The sequence below is a fragment of the Mesoplodon mirus genome (genome assembly GCF_964341445.2).
Source record: "Mesoplodon mirus genome assembly, chromosome: 10".
Taxonomy (NCBI): domain Eukaryota; kingdom Metazoa; phylum Chordata; class Mammalia; order Artiodactyla; family Ziphiidae; genus Mesoplodon; species Mesoplodon mirus.
The window spans coordinates 21,625,792-21,647,457 of NC_138986.1; the positions used below are offsets into that span (position 1 = coordinate 21,625,792).

At 42.0% G+C, this 21,666-nt stretch overlaps 1 protein-coding gene and 1 long non-coding RNA gene across 8 annotated transcripts in view; one reads left to right on the forward strand and one right to left on the reverse strand.

Annotated features, from left to right (window-relative positions):
• AIG1 (androgen induced 1) overlaps positions 1-21,666 on the reverse strand; it is a 236,382-nt gene that overhangs the window by 77,121 nt on the left and 137,595 nt on the right. The gene's annotated exons all lie outside the window — the stretch shown is intronic.
• LOC309811391 overlaps positions 1-21,666 on the forward strand; it is a 35,360-nt gene that overhangs the window by 9,511 nt on the left and 4,183 nt on the right. The window contains exons 2-4 of one of the 3 annotated variants that reach the window (XR_014295148.1): positions 6,268-6,868; positions 13,211-13,324; positions 17,455-17,647. This is a non-coding gene — a long non-coding RNA (uncharacterized lncRNA). Of the gene's footprint in view, positions 1-6,267; positions 6,869-7,539; positions 8,049-13,210; positions 13,325-17,454; positions 17,648-21,666 lie in introns of those variants that run through there. The other 2 variants (XR_014295149.1, XR_014295150.1) reach the window with 2 other exon arrangements.

The window sequence follows — 21,666 nt, forward strand, 5'->3', positions numbered from 1 at the left end:
TGTCTAGAAGAAGAAGTGACAATAAATCCTGCAATTTCTCTCCTTTGATGGATCGTACTGATGACACACCTGCTATTTCACCTTTCCTTGGCAACTAGCACCCCAGCCCTTTCTCCTTCTCAGTCTTGTTCATTTCAACTTCCTTCCTTTTTCTTCAATTTCTTACAAATTTGACTTTGTTTTTCATGCTTCCCAGAGTACATTCTGTACTTATGAAAATGTGCTATTAATAGCAATGCTTCAAATTGGGATAATTCCTCAAATTGCATGCTGCCTGGTTGCCAGGGGACCCAATTTTTTATTAGGTTCACTTGGTTCATCTTTGGGGTGCCTACTCACCTTGAAAAATATTAAACGGCTCCTATAAACCCTGCATAACCCTCCTATGATTTAACTGGCACGGTGTGGGAAAGGGCCAACACTTAATTGTCCCCAAATTCTCATTGAAGATAATTATTCAATCCTCTGTTTCATTCTGTTTATACAGATATTTGTTCAAACAAACAAACAAACAAACAAACAAAACCCAGACCTAGGATAATGGCAATACTTACCACTAATCTAGGTTTAATAATACTTTTCCTTCTACCCTGAATGGTTATTGTGAGCTTCGAAAGATATCATGTACATCAGAGAAAGTGCTTTGTGAGCTGTCCTATACAAATGTAAGAGATTATTATAATATTAACTTGTGTAATGAGGGCTGGCTAGTGTTTAATATTTTGATGAATAAACGCGAAAGCCTTGTTCATTAACTGGGCTTTGAGAGGTGTGACGCTCAACTAAAAATGATAATGGTTGCTGATCCTTAATGCTACTAATTTAGTGATAACGTTACAGATTGTTTCTTCTTTCAAGGTTGAACTATTAGATTAATGGCTGAGCTTACTTCCTTTATAGAGTATTTATTTAAATATAATGACTGCTCAGAGAATGAGCGTAAGTTCAAGTACTCTGGGTTGTCAGGAAAAGGCTTTAGGGGTAACAGATGCTATGAGCTTGTGAACCCAAACTGAATTTATGTATTTGTCAAAAAAAAAAGGAGAATTAACCTGTAAAATACCGTAAAAGCACCTGAGTAGATGTCCAGAAGTCTTCTAAGCTCTTCACATTTTCCCAGTTTGTACAGGTAGTGCATTTTCACAATTAAATTGATTCTCCAAGCTGGTACCCCCCTATGTCCACAGTCTTTGGTTTGTGGACTTCGGGTTAAACTGTTGAGGGTGAAAGTCTTCTTTCCCCTGTATCTTGTGCTCCAAGCACATTGTACCTTCTTAGCAGTGACATTATGAGTACACACCCATGTACCCATGTGACACATTTCCTGTTACTGGAGGCTACTCAATGCGCTGTGAATTCATGGAGCCCTTGTAATAATTTTATGCCCCTAAGGAGTCCACATGCTGCAGAAGGGTAATTTTTCTATAAGAAAAACCCTCAACATCTTACCTGGTGATCAAGGAGAGATAGCTCTTGACCTTTGGCCCGTCCCTTGCCCCCAGAGCCTTGCCATTCCCCCACTCAGACCTAAGGCTGAGAAAGCACTGTCACAGATCAAGCTATTCAGAGCCCCCATACCTACCCCATCTTGACTAAGAAGTGAAGTCTCTCCTCCTTCGAGTCTCGTTCATGTTCATTTCCTCTGGGAAAAACTCCTTCAGGAATAGACAGTGGCTTTTCCTTCTGTGTGGGCACACCATTGAATATATAATTCTATCATTTCATCTCAAAATATTGTCAGTCACTGTTGCTAGATCTGTTTCCCTCAAGAGTCTGTGGGCTGTTTGAGGTCAGGTGCTATGTTTTATTCATGTTTGCATCACCAGTGCTGACCGAGAAAGTAAGCAGCTTTCAACTCATGTGCTAACTGTCACGGCACATGAGAGGATCTGCCTGGAGCACTGGGGTGAGGAGGATTTTGATGCTAAACCTTGGCTTGGCAGGGAAGAGTGCTGTGATTGATTAGCTATGTCTGTGCTGAGAGCAGGAGGGGAGAGTTAAGAGCTTTTCCATAGAGGTGTGAGCTTGATAATGTCTGTGGTGTGGATGGAGAATGCTTTCTGGTTCAGACTGAATGGACATCTAGTCACAGATGAGTCTGAAAAGAACAGATTACAAACACTTGTTGCTTTTTCCCTTCCCTTAACCTCAACTCTCTCCAGAAAATCTCCATCTATTGAATCTTCCTTTCCCCCCACACCACAGGGGATTTCTCTTCCTATTTCACCCTCAGTGATAGTAAGGCAGTAGTCCAGAGCAATACTTCTGAACCATAGCTGGGTGGCAATATAGAATTATTTCTCTTCTTAAACAAGTTATAGAAAGTCTCCTTCCTCCACTGTCCTGTAGCAATACTATAACAATACCTATGTCACCAAATAAAATGTACAGGTTGATCTGGGGTGACTTAACATCAGATATCTTGAAAGATGAGACTTCACCTGGTCAAAAGATTCCTGGCATTTTGGAATCAAGGATACTTTATCTGGTTATTTTTAACTGGGAGGTCATCCAAAGGGAGATAAGACTAGGGTACCAAGCAAGTATATAATTATGGGAAAGTACCTTGTCAATTCCAAGAATGCATGAGCTTCTTTCTTCCCTCCTTCCCTCCTCCCTCTCTCTCTCTCTCTTTCTTTCTTTCTTTGTTTCTGTCTTTCTTCCGAAATGCCTATCAATGCTATTTTCACAATTTCACTTAGCATTCCAAGAATATCACTCCGAATGACCCATCCTGGAATTATTTGGCTTTTATTACCTTCTTGAATTGCTTTAGATAAACCGTGAATATCCTAGCTAGAATTCCAGTTCTGCACTCAGTAAGGCTTTAGCATCTACATATGCAACTGCAAATGTTCCCACACAATCAACTGATTGTTTATCAACGACCGAAAAGAAGCTGGACCAAAGATTACTGTAAACGGAAGGGAATGAATTTATACAAGCCCCGTGGGGTAATGAAAACACCCTCTGGTCGAGTCTCAAGAACCAGCTCTATCTGCCAACAAACTCTATGTGTATCTAGGATGGAAATAACCTTGGCAGAACCCCAGACCTCCAGTGGGTCATCCATCCAGGGCATCAGATCAGTGTCAGGCTCAATAACACTTCACCTTCTATAGACCACACACAACCTGGTGTAAGAGACAGACCCCCCCCCCCACTGAAGTTTCAGTGAGGTTGTCGGGGGCACATAGTCTCAGCCATCATGTGGGACAGTCCTCTTGCAAGATGCCTAAGACATTGCCACTTCTAGGAAGTAGAAGTGTTCTGTTTCTAGTTAGTTGGGGGGGGGGGTTAGGTTTACCTTTCTTGGGTTTTTCCAATTGAAAACAAACTAATAACTGGTTTAGTTTTATCTGTGGGTGCCCTAGATCTGAGACTTCTTGGACACATAGTGACTGGGCACATAGATTTAGGATTCCCCGTCCCATTCCCCCATGGCCTGGGAGTCACTAACTCTGACAGTGTTGCTGAATAACAACGGCCTATGATTTGGAGTCAAGATAAAACTGGATAGAAATTCTGGTTCTGCCAATCGGTAGCTGTGAGATTATGAGCAAGTGATTGTACCTCTTTTTCCCTTTATTAACTTTTTCATCTGAAAAATGGGGATAACTGTTTTTTTTCTTTCATAGGATTGTAAAATTAAACAAAGTTACATACTTAAGCTGCCATATAATATTCAAAATAGCATAGCCATTTTATTATTGTTATTGCTACAGATGTATCACCATGTCCTTTGATGTGAGTTTGGTTACGATATACATGTGATTTTGGTTCTGCTTTCTCATATTACATCCCAACCCTGCCACTCATACTGAAGTTTGTTTTCCCTTACGGTGACTAGAATCCTTTTTTTGTTATTTCTGAGATGTGGCTGCTTTCTCATGCCAGAAGCCTTGTTTCTTCTGGACTGAGGCTCAGTTCTCCTCACACTGTTATTACTCCCACTCATTCTCAACCCTTCCCTCTACTTTCCTTTTTACCCCAGATGAGAAGATACATTGACAAGGATAAAAAACCTGGCTGTGTGACTTTGAGATATTGCTTAAATGTTCTGTGCTTTAGTTTTCTCACCTATAAAATAGGGAGGGTAACGGAACTTACCTCATAAGACTGTCATGAGGAATTTGTTTGCAAATGCCTTAGAACGGTGCCTGACACACAATAAGCACTGTGAAAGTATTTGTTAAACAGAAATAAAAGGGAATTAAATAGAAAGTGGAAATTTTGATAGGAGGTTTAAGAGCAGGGCTGCACAGGAATAAACTCTCTTTGCCTGGCTCCTTTCTTTCTGTTTGTCTTTTAACAACCCATCCCAGAAGTGGGAAGATGGTGACAGTCAAATTTGAGTTTGGACCTGAGGAAAAAGTTGTCAAGCAAGTTTGGTTTGAGTCAGGGGTATAGGATGAGTGGTAAAAGGGCACCACATAACCCTAATGTGGCTCAGTCTCATTCACAAAGGCTGGGCTTCACGGGGGATTTGCACTAATTCTGGGCTAAAACAGGGTTTCTGAGTACGACCAGGGCCTGTCTCTTTCAGCAGCTCTCTTGACCCTGCTAAAAGTGACTTTAACATTCACCTGTGCCCAGCACAGGATCAACTGCAGAGGTTGTGGGGTTTTGTTTTTGTTTTTTTCTGATCATTTTTCTCATGCCCTGTGAGGATGGATAGAAGTTCTCCAGGCGGCCTTGCAAACATCAGGTCAATCAACGTTTGTGTAGGAAAATCTAGAGAGATCTGAGGAACATTGCCAGCGAAGGGCAAACAGGAATGTATAACATTTACGCCTGAGGAATAACTAGTTCCTCATGGAAGCCCTTTCAATCAGACACTCAGAGTGTGGTCTGTGGACCAGTGCTGGCTGTTGGTACAGATCCACGGAGAGATAAGTACAGGAGCTGAGAATAAGCACCAAAAAAAGTGCCACACTAGGGAGAAAGGCTTGTTCTCCTATGGTTTCCTTTCTGCTCTGGACACCATTATAAGAAAATAATTCTGGAAACAATAGGAATCATCCTGTAACCACGAGGCATGAACTTTGAAGACGAAAGGCCAACACAGTAAGGGTGGCAGATCAGAAACTTAGAAGGAAACGAGGTCCTTGGTGGCATCATTGAGCAACTGAAATAACACCAGAAACACTTACCCTTTGACTTTTTTTATGTGAGAAAATAAATTGCTCATTTTTCAAGTCATTGGTCATGTTTTCTGTTACTTGAAGCCAAAAGCTTTCTGATTAATTCACTTCTTGAAGCTTTTTCCTGCTTTTCTCATGAACCTAGACTTTCCTCTTTTCTCTTTCCCCGCAGTTCTAAACCCTAGCCTTCCTGCGAACCTAAGTTCAGTTAGAGTAGAGATGATTTTTCTAGAGTAGATGAAGAAACCAAAGGAGGGAGAAGTTCAATGATTTGGACAGAACATACATCATACATACTGGTGCTGGCCCCCAGTTCTTCTGATTCCTGATCCTGGAATTGCAGGTCCCTGAGAGTCCCGATATACTGGAAATCTTAACTCTGAGAGTCACACAGTTGAGGGATCGTATCGTTTTTGACTTTATAGGCCCGGTCTCTAGCACAGCGAGTGTACAATGTCCCTTACAAAAGTTTGTTAAATAAATAAATGTAGCCCCAACTACGTTATAAGCTCCATGAGATAAGACTTCTTCATAATTGCGTCCTCAGGGCCCAGTACAGTGCATGGCACACAGTGGATGCACAATAAATATTGATATTTGTTGGGTGGATGAGTGAACGGGAATTGCTAACGGATGCCATGCTGTATTTAAGGAGTGAGGCATTAATTAGTCAAAGGCACTAATTCAAATTCAAAGCATTGGAGAATTAATATCAAGAGGGGGGCAGTACACACAAAAAGTTAAGCTCTTGCACTCAGGAGCCAGGTGGTGATGTTTAGGTTTGGGTATCATCACTAAGTAGCAGAACAGCCATAGGTAAGTTACTTCACCTGTCTGAGCCCCAATTTCCTTACATGCAAAAACAGGAATAGGAACAGTACCTCTTTCATGTTTTTTTTTCTGAGGATAAAAGGGAATCGTGTGAACACAAAAGATGTAGCACAGTGCCTGGTATGTAGAAAACATTGAATATATATTCATTATTATTGTTGTCTATGCTTTTGGTGCAAATAAAATTTCTTAAAGAGGTATGAGAAAGGAATGCGGTTTAGAACAGACAAAGCAGTGGCATTTGGGCTGACAATGAAAACGGGTTTTAATGGGGGGTGCACTTCTTGTGGAGGTAGCTCATTTTCCTTACAGTTTGAAGAGGGGAAAAAGCTAAGCAGATGGCCTGGTGACACAAAGGACTGCAGCCTACTGTTTCTAGAGCTTGTAAAAATGGAACCCCACGCTGCCAGCTTGGCCGAACTTCAAACGAGTCCCACGAAGAGCGTAACTTGCTCAAGAGGGGGCAGGGACTTGGTGTGAAGCTCTTGAAAGTGCAAAGAACATTATCATTACATTCAGGGCAGCTTGACCCAGCGCTGGGGTCTGGCCTGAGACCGAATGGGAAGCTGGTGTCAGAAAACTGCAGTCAGACAGCGCGCTCCATGGAAGGACTCCAGGGACGGAAGCATTTGAAACCCCTGACCCCAGAATAACGACAAATTGCCAACAGATGGCGTGAGTCACGGAAGCGGAGTCTGAGTGAAGCATCTGCAAACTCACGGCCAAGGTCCTGCCCTGCTGGGCTGAGCGGGCAGACGCAAGTCCCAGCCCAGATGGCCACGGAGGTCACCAGGAGAGACACCAGCCGTAACACGCTCCACTCCCAAGAGCTCACAGCCTGTAAAGCCCACAGAGGCTTCCCAGGATCAAACAAACCAAAATATCCTGGCCAGGTAAAACTTCACAACTTTTTTGGGCTTACTGGTTCAAGAAAATAAAAATGTATCAGGGGAGAAGGGAGGAAGGTGGAGAGTCTGGGGGAAGCATTTAGCAGAAAAACTCTCCTGTTCTTCATTCCAGGAACGTATCTCAGACACTTACTTTCTCACACACAGGTTTAGCTTCAAATCAGAAACGGCCTATAGGCACGTATATATCCCACATATTTTTCCTGCAATTATTTGATAAAATATAGCCACGTGCCAAGCCATGTGCAAAAGTATCGAAATAAACTGTAGATTTTCTTCTTCTTCCAACAATATAGAAACACATAACATGTGCCCTGATGCAGACATGCAACAATGAAAAGAAAATACTAAACACTATTAAAAAAAAATCTTGCATGGAATAAAGTCCTCATGGCATTCCAGGTGAAGACAAAGCCTGTCTTCCGGAGTTGTGCCTTCCACACATTCTACTCCTTTACCTTGTCTGTGGCCATTCCCTAACCCACTTCTGCTACTAGAATTTCAGCCCCTCTAAGGTTAGCATCCTGTATTGGTCATTTTTAAATCCCCGACACCACCTACCTAACATTTAGTGGGCCCTCAATTAATGACTGATGAGTGAATGGATAAACGCATGCATACAGGGCCATGGAGTAATCATTAATTTTTTTCCCCAGGAAGGGCTGTGCATCTGAGCTCAGCATGGAATAATCCCTTTGCTGTGTTGTCAGCCAGTCTGACTGAAGTTCATTTCATCTTCATCCCCCAATTAGTTTTCGCTGATGTTATGAATCATAGAATATTCATCCCCAGTTGTGAAAGGCCACTATGAAAATTCAAGGTCCAAGTATTTCTGTATTTCTGTTCCACCCTGTTATCAATGGTGTTGGTTTAGGCTCTGGAGTCTAACTGGGATCCATTCTTCCCTGATAAAATGATCCTAATCAGGATCTGTCTGAGGAATCCTCACCCACCCCAATCCAAAAAGAGCATGTGAAAAATCTACCTTAAGAGAAAAGAAGATCCTGCAAGGTGACACTGGTTGGATGAATTCTTTTTTTCCCTTCCTACTATATTTCTCCAGCAATAAACTTTATTATTTCCAACCCCCCATACAAAGACAAAACCTCCAGGTCAGTGCTCAGTTAATTTTTCTTCTCTTTTGAGACAAAGTTCCTGAAAGGTATCAGATGCTCCCAACCAAGTGGGAAAATCTCAAGGATTTTCTCTTTTCTTTGGGAAACCCCCTTAGGATACTTATTTGATTATCACTAATCACTCTAATCTACCTTTGAAAGAAGACAATTGACAAACAACAGGAATAGACCACATGCAGTCTTCCAGAGCCTAATTACTTTTTCTTCTTTTATGAGTGAGGACAATGTGTGAAGAGATCATAAAAAGAAAAATTTTACCTCTAAAAAGGCTAGTTGCCTAGTGTTTTATTTAACAGTGGGAAAAACTGTCAAAGCCCAGGTTTTCCTCTCCTCCCTCTGACGTTATCCACACCCACTAACCCCCTGGCCACCCTAGTCCCACAAGGCTGGGCAGGGGGTATGTTTTAGGAGGGCTTTGTTGTTTTCAGAACATCATCCCTGCTGCTCGAGCACCATGGACAGATGCCAGGCAGGCACTGGAGCTGGCTTCCCAGAAGCATCTAACTCAAAATGCAGATACTTTTGTTTCTTTTTAAGAAAGGAAGAAAGAAAGTCTTTTCTAATGATTTACTAACTCAGTAAACTGTGGACATGATAGAGACAGAACAGCAATTATTCACAACTGGCCCAGCAAAGCTGAGGCGATTTCCCAAGTACCTAAACAGGGTTCATTCCCCCCTTCCTCTTTATTATCTCATCAATCTACCAATCATTCCTGAATTTCCTGGTCTTTCATTTGAGCGAAATCAATCAATCAACCATGGTCATGTAATCCAAGGACTCGGTTTTGAAATTTAAGAAACTGTAGATTTTAAAATTTAGGTTGAAAATATAAGATTTGAGAAATGGCTGCAGTGTCAGGTAGAGCCTGCAGTGTCAGGTAGAGTTTGACTATGGTCCAAACCCTAAGGTGACATCAGAAGCACCTCAGGCTTCAGCCACTTTTACATGCTTTTGTCACATTCTGGGCTTCAGGGACAGGCGGGTTGGCTAGTGCTTAAAGTGGGGGGGATGTGAGACTCATGGACAGCACCCCCATCAGTGAGGACAGTACCTCGCTTTGCTCCTGGCTTCTGTTCTTGCCAGCTGCTCCATATACATTTTAGTTATTATCATTTGGCTCAGGAGACTAGCATAAGCTGGGGAGCTTCCAGAGCATCAGAAAGAGGGGGCATGGCCAGCATATCATTTTGAAAAAACACCATTTTACGTTTCTATGTTCATTTGCTCTACCTTTCACACATAAAAATGTATTGATGTGCTGTTTTGTTTTTTGTGGTACACGGGCCTCTCGCTGTTGTGACCTCTCCAGTTGGGGAGCACAGGCTCTGGATGCACAGGCTCAGCGGCCATGGCTCACGGGCCCAGCCGCTCCGTGGCATGTGGGATCTTCCCGGACCGGGGCACGAACCCATGTCTCCTGCATCGGCAGGCGGACTCTCAACCACTGCGCCACCAGGGAAGCCCCGGTGTGCTGTTTTTAGATTAGAAACCAATGGAGTTGAAATGGAGCTGTGGAACAAAATGGAGGAAGGGCAGATGGGAAGAAAAAGAAAGCACCCTGTAAAGTAGGCAATCCTTTAAAAAAAAAAAAAAAAAAGGAATCCAGAAAGCTTGTATTGTGCAGCAAAGGGAAAAGCAAAGCAAGGAACCAAATTATAAGCAGGTTATGGTGATAAAATAAGTAACCTATTTAAGATATTTGCCTTTTTAGAGAAGATGCCTAGAAAACAATCAATTTTTACCCCAAAAAGGAAAGCTATATTATAGAACTTAGGGGTTGGAACATCTTGGAAAAGAAAGTATTTGGAAGGTGATGGTGAGATATTTCCTTCAATGCATACACCTTGCCTTAAGGACAGGTGGCCTGCACGCACGTGTTTAGTAATGGCACAATGCCTGAACAAAGAGCTTTGGTGGAGGGCAGGATCTGTCTGAATTCACCAGGAGCTGCTTAGCCTCAGCCCAATATTTTCTCTCTTACAACCTGATAGTCTCAGTTCTTCTTCCACCTTACCCTTAAAATTCTCATAAAGGTCCAGAAAAGTGATAAAAACATAAAACACTGGAAATTGAGAACAGTTGTCTACTAATTGCTAGAGCTTATATGAAAGTTTCATTAAATGCAGAGAAATGCAACAGACTGAGAAACACCACCAGTGTTCTTTGCACTGTGCCTCCCCAATCAACCTTTCCCACAGTTGCCAGCATAATCTTTCAAAACCTTAAAGTTGATCTACATAAAACCTGTCCAAGGCAGCAAACGGTCCTGAATGCCCTCATGATTAAACTGAGACTCTCCTGACTTGGCATCTAAGGCCTTTGTGGTCTGGTGTCTGACTACCTCTTCCTTTCATCCCCCACTGTCCACACACAGGTTGTGCAAAAGGCATATCAAGGAACTCACAGTTTATTTAATATTCCAGACTTTTCCTCTATCATCTATGCCTGTGCTGCCAAAGATAATAGCCACTAGCCATACATGGCTATTGAGCACTTGGAATGTGATTAGTTAAAATTGACCTGTGCTTTATGTGTAAAATACACACCAGATTTCGAAGACCTAGTATGAAATAAAGAATGCAAAATATCTCATCAATAGTTTAAAAATATTGGTTATCTGCTAAATGATAATACTTAAGATTTGTTGAATTAAATAAAATATATGATTACAGTTGATTTCACTTGCTTTTTTGTACTTTTGTTTAGTCTGGTTCATATTTGTGGCTTGCATGATGTTTCTGCTAGGCAATGCTGATCTACAGCTATGCCCACATTCCCTTTTTCACTTCGTCCATCAAGATGCAACTCCTCACCCTAGAAGACTCAGCTTCAGCATCACCTCTCCTGGGAAGCTTGCCTAGCTGAATTAATGCTCCTCATCATAATCTGTATTATAAAAAACATTAACATGGGGGCTTCCCTGGTGGTGCAGTGGTTGAGAGTCCACCTGCCGATACAGGAGACACGGGTTCGTGCCCCGGTCCAGGAAGATCCCGCATGCCGCGGAGCGGCTGGGCCAGTGAGCCATGGCCGCTGAGCCTGCATGTCCGGAGCCTGTGCTCCGCCATGGGAGAGGCCACAACAGTGAGAGGCCCGCGTACCGCAAAAAAAATAACATTAACATGATACCTGACATTGCAAGCACCTCTTTAAGGTGTTGGTCTCCTCCACTAGATTGACTCTTTGAAGATAAAAATGCTTTCTCCAATATTTCTGCATGAGGCCCTGCCATTCTATGAATACTCACTTAATTAAATAAATGCCATTTTAAACTTGAGCATTCATGGTATTCATTCATTTACTCCCTAACACATATTCAGTGGGTACTTGCTATGCACTATGAGAGACACAAAGATGAAATATTATAATCCCTTATATTTGTATAATTTATTATAGTTTACAAAGTACTATTACGTCCAGTAACTTTCTTCAAAAAAAACCCTCTGCTGGGTGTAGGCCATTTTATTTGTATTCCTCTTTTAGATGAGGAAACTAAGGCCCAAAGAGTTTCAATGACTTTCCCAAGGTCATGCAATGCTAGAACCCAAGAATGAGTTTATTGCATATTTAAGGAGCAACAAATAGTTCTGAGTGGCTGAAATGATGGGTGGCAAGATAGAGAGCTGGAGACACCTTAAGGAGTTGAACTTTCTCAATGTTCCTCTACTTTTAGCCAGTCCCTACCATCTTTATGAACTCTGCCACACCTGTGAACAACCTGGACTACTATTTTCTTAGTACTTTAAAAATGGATTCTATAATATATTGACTGATTTACATTACTTTTCATGTTAAGCAGTAATAACAATGGTTTGATATATACATACTTTTATTAAAATACAATAATATGATAGTATAGTATTCTTATTAATATACAATATATTCTTAATATATAATAATTTCTATGTAATATATACTATAGTTTTACTCTAATATGTGTAAAATTAATTAAACAAGGAAGCCATTAGAGGAGGAGGTTCTAATGCCAAAACCTAAGCCTATAAATGCCTCAAGGTTAAGTAATCAACACCTAAGAACAACAGATCACAAAGCCAACTAGGCTTTCCCAAATAAGGCAACTGCTAGAGCTACAGCCCATCAAATAATTCCTTGCTTTGTTTCCATGTCTTCTCTATAAAAGTCTTGCCCCAGCTCCCATCTGTGTGGTGCTTCTAACCACTTCTGGTTTGGCACTGCCCAATTCAAATTGATTTTTGCTCAAATAAACTCTTTTTAATATGCCTCAGTTTAGCTTTAAACATATATACTTATATTTTTCCTAATAAATAGTAAAATAGATATGTAAGTAGTAAAAACATTCACCAGTATGTCCCTAAAATAATTTCACACATCATTAGGAATATCCATACCATCCTCTGGGAAACTGCTGTGTACATCAGGGATCCTTTAAAGGATTTTAAACCTGGAAGTGACATAATCAGGTTGACCCTGTAGACTTCTAGAAGCCAATCTCCTAATCTGAGGGTGAAAAGAAGGAAGGACGTTGGGATGAGAACTCTAGCAAATAGTAAGTTAAGAGAAGTTATGTGAGCTTGGAACCACATTTTAAATTACCTTTAAATAAAATAAACACTAAGATCATGAAATGTCATGTAGAGTGTGATGTAATGTCAGTTTTTACCTCTGAATGAGGCCTTGTAAATGGGGCAGGCTGCATATGAAATGGTACTACATAATCCAACAAAGTTCTTCCATGACTATAGTCAAAAATCATTTTTCTGGGAGTCCAAATACCAGAAGCAACCAAACAATGAAATTATTATAAAAGGATTAAGAAAAAAAATTAAATGGTATCGGCCTGATCATTTTCTGCGGAGGGTGGTTTGCAAAGATGGTGTTATCTGATGAAATAAGAGTGACCAGTTGGCCAGGCCATGGTTGCCCAGCCCGTGTGAGACACACAATCAGTGACGTCATAGCAGTCTCCCTGTACGGCAGGAGTTGTAGCATCCACTACGTGTTCTAGTGGATTTTAAGGCATTAACTTGCAAATGTGAAATGTATATTACATGATACAATATCTTTTTTCCAACTGCCAACAAGCACCACCTATCTGTTCGGGATAGAACCCCAGAGAAGGTGGAAGAGAACTGGCACTAGGTTGTGGGAATGCTTTGTTGGGATTCCCAACTTGGGAAATATTAGCTGTGGAATGCTTCTTTCACAGAAAGAGACACCAAGGGGCTAGGCAAGTGGAGCTCAATTACACCTTAAGCTGGTGCCAGTGCTGGAATTAGAAGTTGAGTCTCTTCAGACTTCTTGGAGGCAAAGGTCTTCAAATGTGAGTAGTAAGTACAAATCGTTTTTAAGTACTTTGTTCAAACTGCAGGAAATAGAGCTGCATTCTTCACGTTGCCTCACGGCCAAGTCCAAGGGCATTCCTGGAGTCAGGCCTTCCCTCCGCAGGAGGCACAGGGCCCACGTAGGGGCCTTCAGCTTCCTCTGGCTGGAAAGATCACAGTTCCTCCCATCTGGGTTTCTACCACGGTGTTGGTGTGATCCAACAGCTAAAAAGATCTCGGCCAAGCACCTTTCAAAATAATGTCTCATGAGGCCACAAAAGCAACTTTTGACTTCCCGGGAATAAGAATTGAACTCTTAAATTGAGAATAAGTTGGTGTTTTACACTTGAAAGGGAAAAAAACACATTTTTAAAAAGCTAGCTCTACACCTACACAAAGAGGCAGATGAAAGTTACCTTTGTTTTCCCTGCTCCCCAGACCACACCCATCAATTTGGTGACAATCATTTCTTTATTGGTTTTGAGCTTCCGACAGTCCCCCGAGGCCAGAGTCCTCAGAGTCTCTCTCATTTGTGTAAGGAAAGGAGGGTCCTATCCCCATAATGGCTGCCCAGGTTCTCTTTCCTGCTCCTCAGCTGTTCTCTCCTTTGTGTTGGCCTATGGCTCTTTGATGCTTCTGTCTTTCTACATACTCTGCTGGTTTGGGTGCCAGCAAGGTCCCACATCCCCATGCATTAGACATTGTCATGGTGCCCACCACACACACAGTCCCCGCCCAGGGCCACCATCTTATCCAGCCCCGGTTAGAGGGACAGACCCATGTAGCCACATTTTGCACCACTTAACCCCACACCCACCTTGGTCTCAACTGATTGGATCAAGGGTGACCGCTTCATTCTAGAATAGTCTGCTCTGTAAATAGGCCTAGTGCAAAAAGTCAAGATACAGCCCATTAGATTCTCTCTTGAGGGCCTACAGTGGTTATATTAGGTGATGGGGAAAAGTAAACGATGAGAAAGCCATAAAGGGGAGAGTGAAGGTTTTCAGAGCTCATTCCAAGGAGTCACTGGAGGTCTGTGGATGTAACACAAGGGCCGGACGTAAGGGTGAGGGGAGGTCCACAGGGAGGAACCAAGCCCACACCCACTTTATTCAGACTATTTCCATTTTTATCAGCTTTAAGTATAAGATGTTGCTTGAAGAAAAGTTTTTGCTGCTTAAAAGTGTTTGAAAATCATAAAAAAGAGAAAAAATAGAACCAAAGAAGCTTAAGGAAGCTAGATAATAGCTATCTAACAGGTGAAGGAGGAGAAGTGGGCCCTGGGAGAATGGCCATTAATGCAGACCACTGATTCAAGAGCCATGTACTTCTGTTCTTCTGGGGCCCCGGCTCTTCCTGGCTGCCCCGGGGCCCAGCGTATAGTAAATGGCCACACCCCGCACCCCACTTCCTCCCCCCATCCAATCACTTAAGGCAGCTGAGTGAGTGGTCCTGCATCTAAAGAACCTGTTAAAGGAGCACCAAGCTACCCAAAAGATTTTAACTGAGAGATCACGGCTCTTTTGGCATATAATGGAAGGACTTGACCTCTGCATCATCATACAGGTATTTTAGGCCCTAAGAGTGGGTCTATTTTTTGCCTTTTTTTTTTTTCCAGTCTCATAATCTCTTAGGTCAAAGAATTTAGGAATCTCCAGATCCCAGATTGGAGGACACTTGTAGGATACCTCTCAGTGCTGCTTTCTAAAGCCCTCCTCCTGATGCCAGTTGAGTTGGATGGGGGTGAAGGAAGGGCCCAGGGCAGAGGCATTGGCACTGCTGTGATGGCTCCTTTCCACTAGACACCGTGCTCCGTGTGGCAGGGCAGTGCCTGGCTTCTCTCTGTATCCCAGCACTTAGCCCAGTGCCTGGTGTACGGCAGGCACTGAATAAGCACTTATTGACAGGCTGACTGACTGACGGACTGACTCCAGGTAAGATTCTTGCTTTCTGGGACAACCCTCCTACCTCTGAGAAGTCTACTATCTTTGTTCAAGTCTTAACTCAGTGACAGAAATTCATACAGTTAATTATTTTTCCACAGGGCATTAGGTTATCTTTGGAAATAGGATGCTTGGTGGCCTGTCCTGACATCCCAGAGTTTCCTTAGACAGAATGTGAATTAACTGCCCCTCTGTAATTCCATTAATTTTTTAATGGTTACCTAAGTTAAGTAGTTTCTCTATAATTTTCATAAAATTATAAAAATTCTGAGGCCTAAGCATTTCAAATTCAATGAAAGTTAACTGCCTGTATTTTCATCTCTGAAAGCTCATGCTGAGATAAAAGTCTTCGGTAAAAATATTCACAGCAGTTTGCAGAATTATTTGAGCAATTATTGAATCCAAAAAAACGATCTTGAATTAAAAAGTTAATGGAGAAGGGGATCTAGAACTGTCATTTTAAGGTAAGCTTGTACAGGTGTGACTTTTTTTCACTACACCAGAGCACTTTTGTAAGTCAAACAAGTGGATAAATATCAAAATAGAAGAATTCAGAAAATTATGACTGAGTTCCTCTGTTACCACCATTCCAAATGATCTCTTTTCAGACAAGGCACTTTCTCTTAAAGAGATTTTGAGTAAAAATTAAAAAAAACTGTTTTGACAAAACCTATTTTTTCCATTCTTTTAACTGCAGATACTCATAAAAAAATCTGTATATTTTTATTGACTATAAAACAGTTACATAAACAAGTATGCCAAAAGAGATAGTCATGCCACCTTACCTTAGAATATATTTAAATTTGCTTCTCAAATTGGGACAGAAGAAGGAAAAAGCTAGACAAAATTGTCCCAGACATTCTGGAGTTTGGAGAGAGGCAGCCAAAGAGATTGATTTTAAGTATTTTACCATGTCCAAGTTGTAAGCAGATACCTGGCTTTCACAATATGCATGTGTAAAATTTGCTTCTTGTGCCAAATTAAAAAATATATATATCAAATAATCTCCTTTTGGGCAAATCAGGCTAAAAGAATCAATGTGAAGTGTCAAGGGAAAGTTATGTGTAGTTTTAGAATCTTTACTGCTACAGACTTGATGGTTTTAATCTCCCAGTTCTTAAAAAAAGCAAAGTCAATGGGAAACTTTGCCATACAGTTTAAGGAACTTTTGGCTAACTGAGGAGGCAATGACAGTATTTAGTTATTGGCAGAGCAAAAGTGACTTTCATTCAGTCATTTATTCATTCAAGCAGCGTTTACTGAGTTCCTCTTATGTGCAGATCCTCTAAGGCAAAGAGGCCTGAGCCAGATGTATTTGCTGCCTCCCCTCCCCCACCCCCTACTGTGGGATGCCTACAACATAAACCTGATGGACTTCACTATAAAACAGAGAGCATCCAGGGCTCTAGGATAGGAATGTGACATGTTTAGAATTTAGGAGGTAAAGGGAGCGCTTCTCACTGGGCAGCCTGGAGAAGGCTTTTTGTAAGAGGTCACCTTCAGCATGAAAGACAAAGTGGATTTCAACAGTGGGGACAAAAACGAAGGATGTACAGTCAGGGAAGGGCACAGAAGCAAAGGCACAAGGGAAGACAGGACAGCTGGGGAAGCGGTCGGGTTTGCCGAGGACCTGGTGTAGATAAAGGACGGCGCTTGAAATGAAGTCTGAACAAATAGATTGGACCCCAAACAGGGAGGCTCTTAAATGCCATGCTGGGGAGTTTTACCTCTATTAAGTGGGCACTGGGAAGTCCTTAAAGGGTCTTGAGGCAGAGAATGGTTTAAGAGAGGTGGTTCCAGAAGATTAATCTGGCAGCAGCACATAGAATACAACAGAGGGGAGAAATACCAATCAAGACAGCATTACTATCCTCCCAGTGACAGGGACTGAGGATAGCGTTGGGGGCAGGAGGAAGGAAAATTAAAGGCCGATCCAGAAAACACGGAAGGCAGACATCGGGATGGTGGGAAGGAAAGGAGAGGGAACTGGTATTTATTGAGGACGTACTACATGTTACTCTAACACATAACAGTACATGACACAGGATGAACGTACATCCTGCTTTTCTTGGCACAGTCTGAGTTCATGCCTTGCTTTCTTTTTCTTTCTTTCTTTTTTTCTTTCTCTCCCTTCCTCCCTTCCTCCCTCCCTTTCTTTTCTCCCCTCCCTCCCTTCCTTTCTTAAGGTGCTGGAAGGATACTGAAGCAGTTGGAGATGTTGGCTGGAATTTGGGAGCAAAATCACACTCTAGTTACAGATTTGTGAGCCTTCCAAATCAACAGATGCAGGACCCTGGGACTGAATGACATCGCCAAGCATGAGACTGCAGGACAAAGGTCACAGCTCAGATGCCTGCAGCGGCCAGGCAGGTAACACACGTGAGTGAGGTAGGAGTGGAAGAGGGAGGTGTTTGTGAGGATTATCCTAATTTCTCCCAGAAAGTATTTGCAATTTTATTGAAAAAACACAGTCATTAAAACAGTAGTCTATTTCTTAATTAAAGCGGGCAACTACAGCAATTTCCAGTAATTTAATTTAAAAAATCACAATTTATTTACAGAAATAGTAATTTGTGAATGATAAGCCTTGCTTAATAGAACAGAAAATGATAAACTGTAGTCGTTCAATTTTTGTCCACATTTTTATCTCAGGAGAGGCTTCAAATGAGAGGTTTTTAAAAGTGCAGTTAGTGCTTATCAAAATCACTAGCTACATGCAAGTATGTTAAAACAAATTGCTGCGCCTTTTTACCGTCCTGAATAACAGCCAAGTAAAACTCAGAGACTATTGTCATGAACCTGTAAGCGGGGCTGGGGAGAGGGTAGAGGAAGATGGGGAGAGCACAGGGGTGGAGGTAAAGAGTGGAGAGCATTTCAAAAGGCAATACGCCCAGGTTTCCAATTCCAGTTCATTTATATTAGAAAAATTTATTAATGAGAACTTAAGTTACTAGTCTCGTCATTGCTTCATACTTTTAATTCAAAGCTAATAACCACCTCACCAGTGGTTCTCAGACTCTTCCTAGCATGAGATTTCCCTGGAATTGTTTACTGGGAGGATTCATTACCACACAGACTGTGGGGCCACATCTGTAGCTCTAGGATGGGTTGTGACAGTTTGCATCTTTAACCAGTTCCCAGGTGATGCCGATGCTGCTGGTCCTGGGACCACACTTTGAGAACCTCTGGTCTACACACCAGTGAATACGCTAGACAGGGACTGGCTGGCTTCTGTCCTTTTCAGAATTACCGTGGAGCACAAACACGCACTCAGGCTCTGTTTCTCATGGCACTCTGGAAAATGATTCAATGACATGGCTTCAAACAGAGGTCCAACTTTTTGCCTCATTGTCTGTGTTCTGAATCCAACCTAGTTTAATATTTTGGAAAATGTTACCCTTTTCTGTACCGAGCAAAGTAAATATTTTGTCAGTTGTTAAGGATGAGCTACAGAGTAAGACCTGAAGATGTATCCAAATTCAGCAGGAAGGCTTGGAGCTGCTTTGGAACTTTTTCCAGATTGTGATTTGTAATGTATTTCAGAAGCCAGCAGAAATACCAACCACTCAATCTATTAAGAAAAGGCTGAATGAACCTTTTCACAGAGATTTTTTTTTTTTCCACACCAACTCTCATTATGCCTGGCAAAGAAAGGAGAAAGGAGAGACAAAATGCTTTTCTGTCCATAGGATTTCATCTGAGTATTGTTCTCACATAAAGAACTTAGTAGCAGAGTTTTAGAATTGGAAGAAAGTTTTAACAATCCCTTTTTGACAGCTGAAATAACTAAGGCCCAAGAAAGGTAAATGTCATTTGCCTGAGGACCAGACAGTGGCAGAGCTGGAGTTGGAATTAAACTCAAAGGCTCTTGATTCCTGGGCCAGCACTTCTCTTACTATAACATACCACCTCCACGCAGTAGAATTGTAAGAAACTGATTTAAAAAGCAAATAAAAACAATACTACCAATAATGCATTTTACACTGCACTTTCACTGACAACTCCTAAGCCAGTTGGTTACTGATGGCTTCGCCTACTAGTGAGAGGGCTGGGGGAGCAGACAGAAGGAGTCCTGGAGGGTGCTCTTCTCAGCTTCCTTCCTAAGAATTTCCAGAAGCATCTTCCAGTGTGGTGCTTTGGGTCTTGAACATGGTGTATGGACTAAGACGGTAGAAATATAGCCCTCAACACGGTAAAATTCACATTTTGACAAAGAAATATGTGGGGGAAGATTTATAGAGGTCAAGGGATCTTACAGATCATCGGGGTCATACATCTCATGTATAGGTGAGGAAATCAAAGCTCTCAGGAGTCAAGGAAATTGCTTGGGTGCTCAGTCTATTTAATGGCACAGCTCATGCCTGACTCCTGATCTCTTGCCCTGTTGCATGTTACTATTTCTACCTTATTAACCTGTCTACTGTAGTATGGTGTGTTGATTTTTTTTCTTTTGGCTACGTTGGGTCTTCACTGCTGCGCATGGGCTTTCTCTAGTTGCGGCGAGTGGGGGCTACTCTTTGTTGTAGTGCGCGGGCTTCTCATTGCGGTGGCTTCTCTTGTGTGGAGCATGGGCTCTAGGCACATGGCCTTCAGTAGTTGTGGCATGTGGGCCCTAGAGCGTGCAGGCTTCAGTAGTTGTGGTGTGTGGGGCTCAGTGGTTGTGGCTCACAGGCTCTAGAGTGCAGGCTCAGTAGTTGTGGCGCACGGGCTTAGTTGCTCTGTGGCATGTGGGATCTTCCTGGACCAGGGATCGAACCCGTGTCCCCTGCATTGGCAGGCAGATTCTTAACGACTGTGCCATCAGGGAAGTCCCTGGTGTGTTGATTTAAGCCAGAAAACTGCATGCTTCACTGTGAGTCTAGATCCAAAAATACTAAATCTATTCAACATTAAGAAAGTAATTATAATAAACATTTCTCAAGTGTTGGCTATGCCAGGCACTGTTCTAAGCACTTTACATGGATTATTGCATCTAATGTCATGTCATTGAGGAGGCTAGAATACCATAAGGTAAGAAATGGAAATGAAGAATGAAATGAAATAATGAATGTGAAGCACTTAGCTCACAGCCTATGTTGTTTTCCCAGGATACATGGTTGTCTATTAAATGCAATAATCCAAGGTAGGGATTTAGAACAGCTCTTGGCTCACAAGGCATAATAATACTAGCTGTTATTATCACATTTCCCCCTATTTCTTCATGTGGAACAGACCAAAGAAGTTGGATCTAGATGAAAGTTATGAGCCATACAAGATTCAAACATAGGTAATATCCCAGGGAACCAGTTGCCACCAGTGGAGACCACAGAGACCACAGTGTAGCTTGGACCAAAATGCTCTCAAAGGCCAAATGCTGAAGCCAGAGACCACAAAAGAACAGAATTAAACAGGTTTGTATTGGGCACTGGTTTCAAAGAGCTCAGAGGGTTTACCGTCCATCTCCTCAGCAATCTTAACCACAGTCAAGTTGGAGAGGAAAGTGAACATAGTACGAAGACCTCTTTCATATGAAGGCAGTTTGCAAAGACAAAACTAATCACTCAAAGCCAGTGGTGAGGACCCAATTTCCTTAATAAGAATGTACCGATCTCCTGCTGGAGGATAAGAACGTCACCATTAGTTAAGATGAAACAACAACAATACTACTCAATAAAGCACTCATGGCAGGTAAACTGCCTTGTAAACTGCCCACTTGGGAGTGCTTGGCATAACAGGTGCTTGCACACTGGCAAGAAACTAGGGAGATCCAGACAGAGTCCGCCCTACTGCTACCCACTTCCTCTCCAACCTGGCAACTAGAAAGGATTCATTCTGTTTTTGTTACAGAGGAGTAAATGAGGATCAGTGAGTGGAAGTTGCATGAAGGTAGATTGTGGCTCAAGATAAAAGAGAGAACTTTAAAAAAAAAACTAGTGGTGTCCAATGACAACTGTGCTGCTGGCTGAGGTGGTGTGTGCTTTGTGGGTGACCAAGAAGAGGGAGGCCCAGGAAACACTCACAGGGTGTACAGTTATCTGTATAACAATTTCCATTGTCATTGTGATCATTTTCTTATTAGCATTCCATCACGTGGATATGGGCATTGATTAGAGTTGAAAATGTTTCCACCAAGAGAGGCCACAAAACAGGGGATTGTTGTTCTTAGGCCAAACTTGAGTTTGAATCCAGGTTCTGTTGTTAACTATAATTATGTGAATTCTGTTGCTCTGAGTTCTGATGCTTTGGAAAGTACCACCTCTATTTAATTAATTTTGAACAACAATACAGGATCTGTATTCAGTGCCTTGCAGTTCACAGAGGTTTCCTCAGAACCAAAGGAGGTGTCAGTTAGGGTCAAGGAGTGAAATTTGAGGGAATAGGAGTAAAGCAGCAACTTCTGACAAGATTTTTAAGAAGCT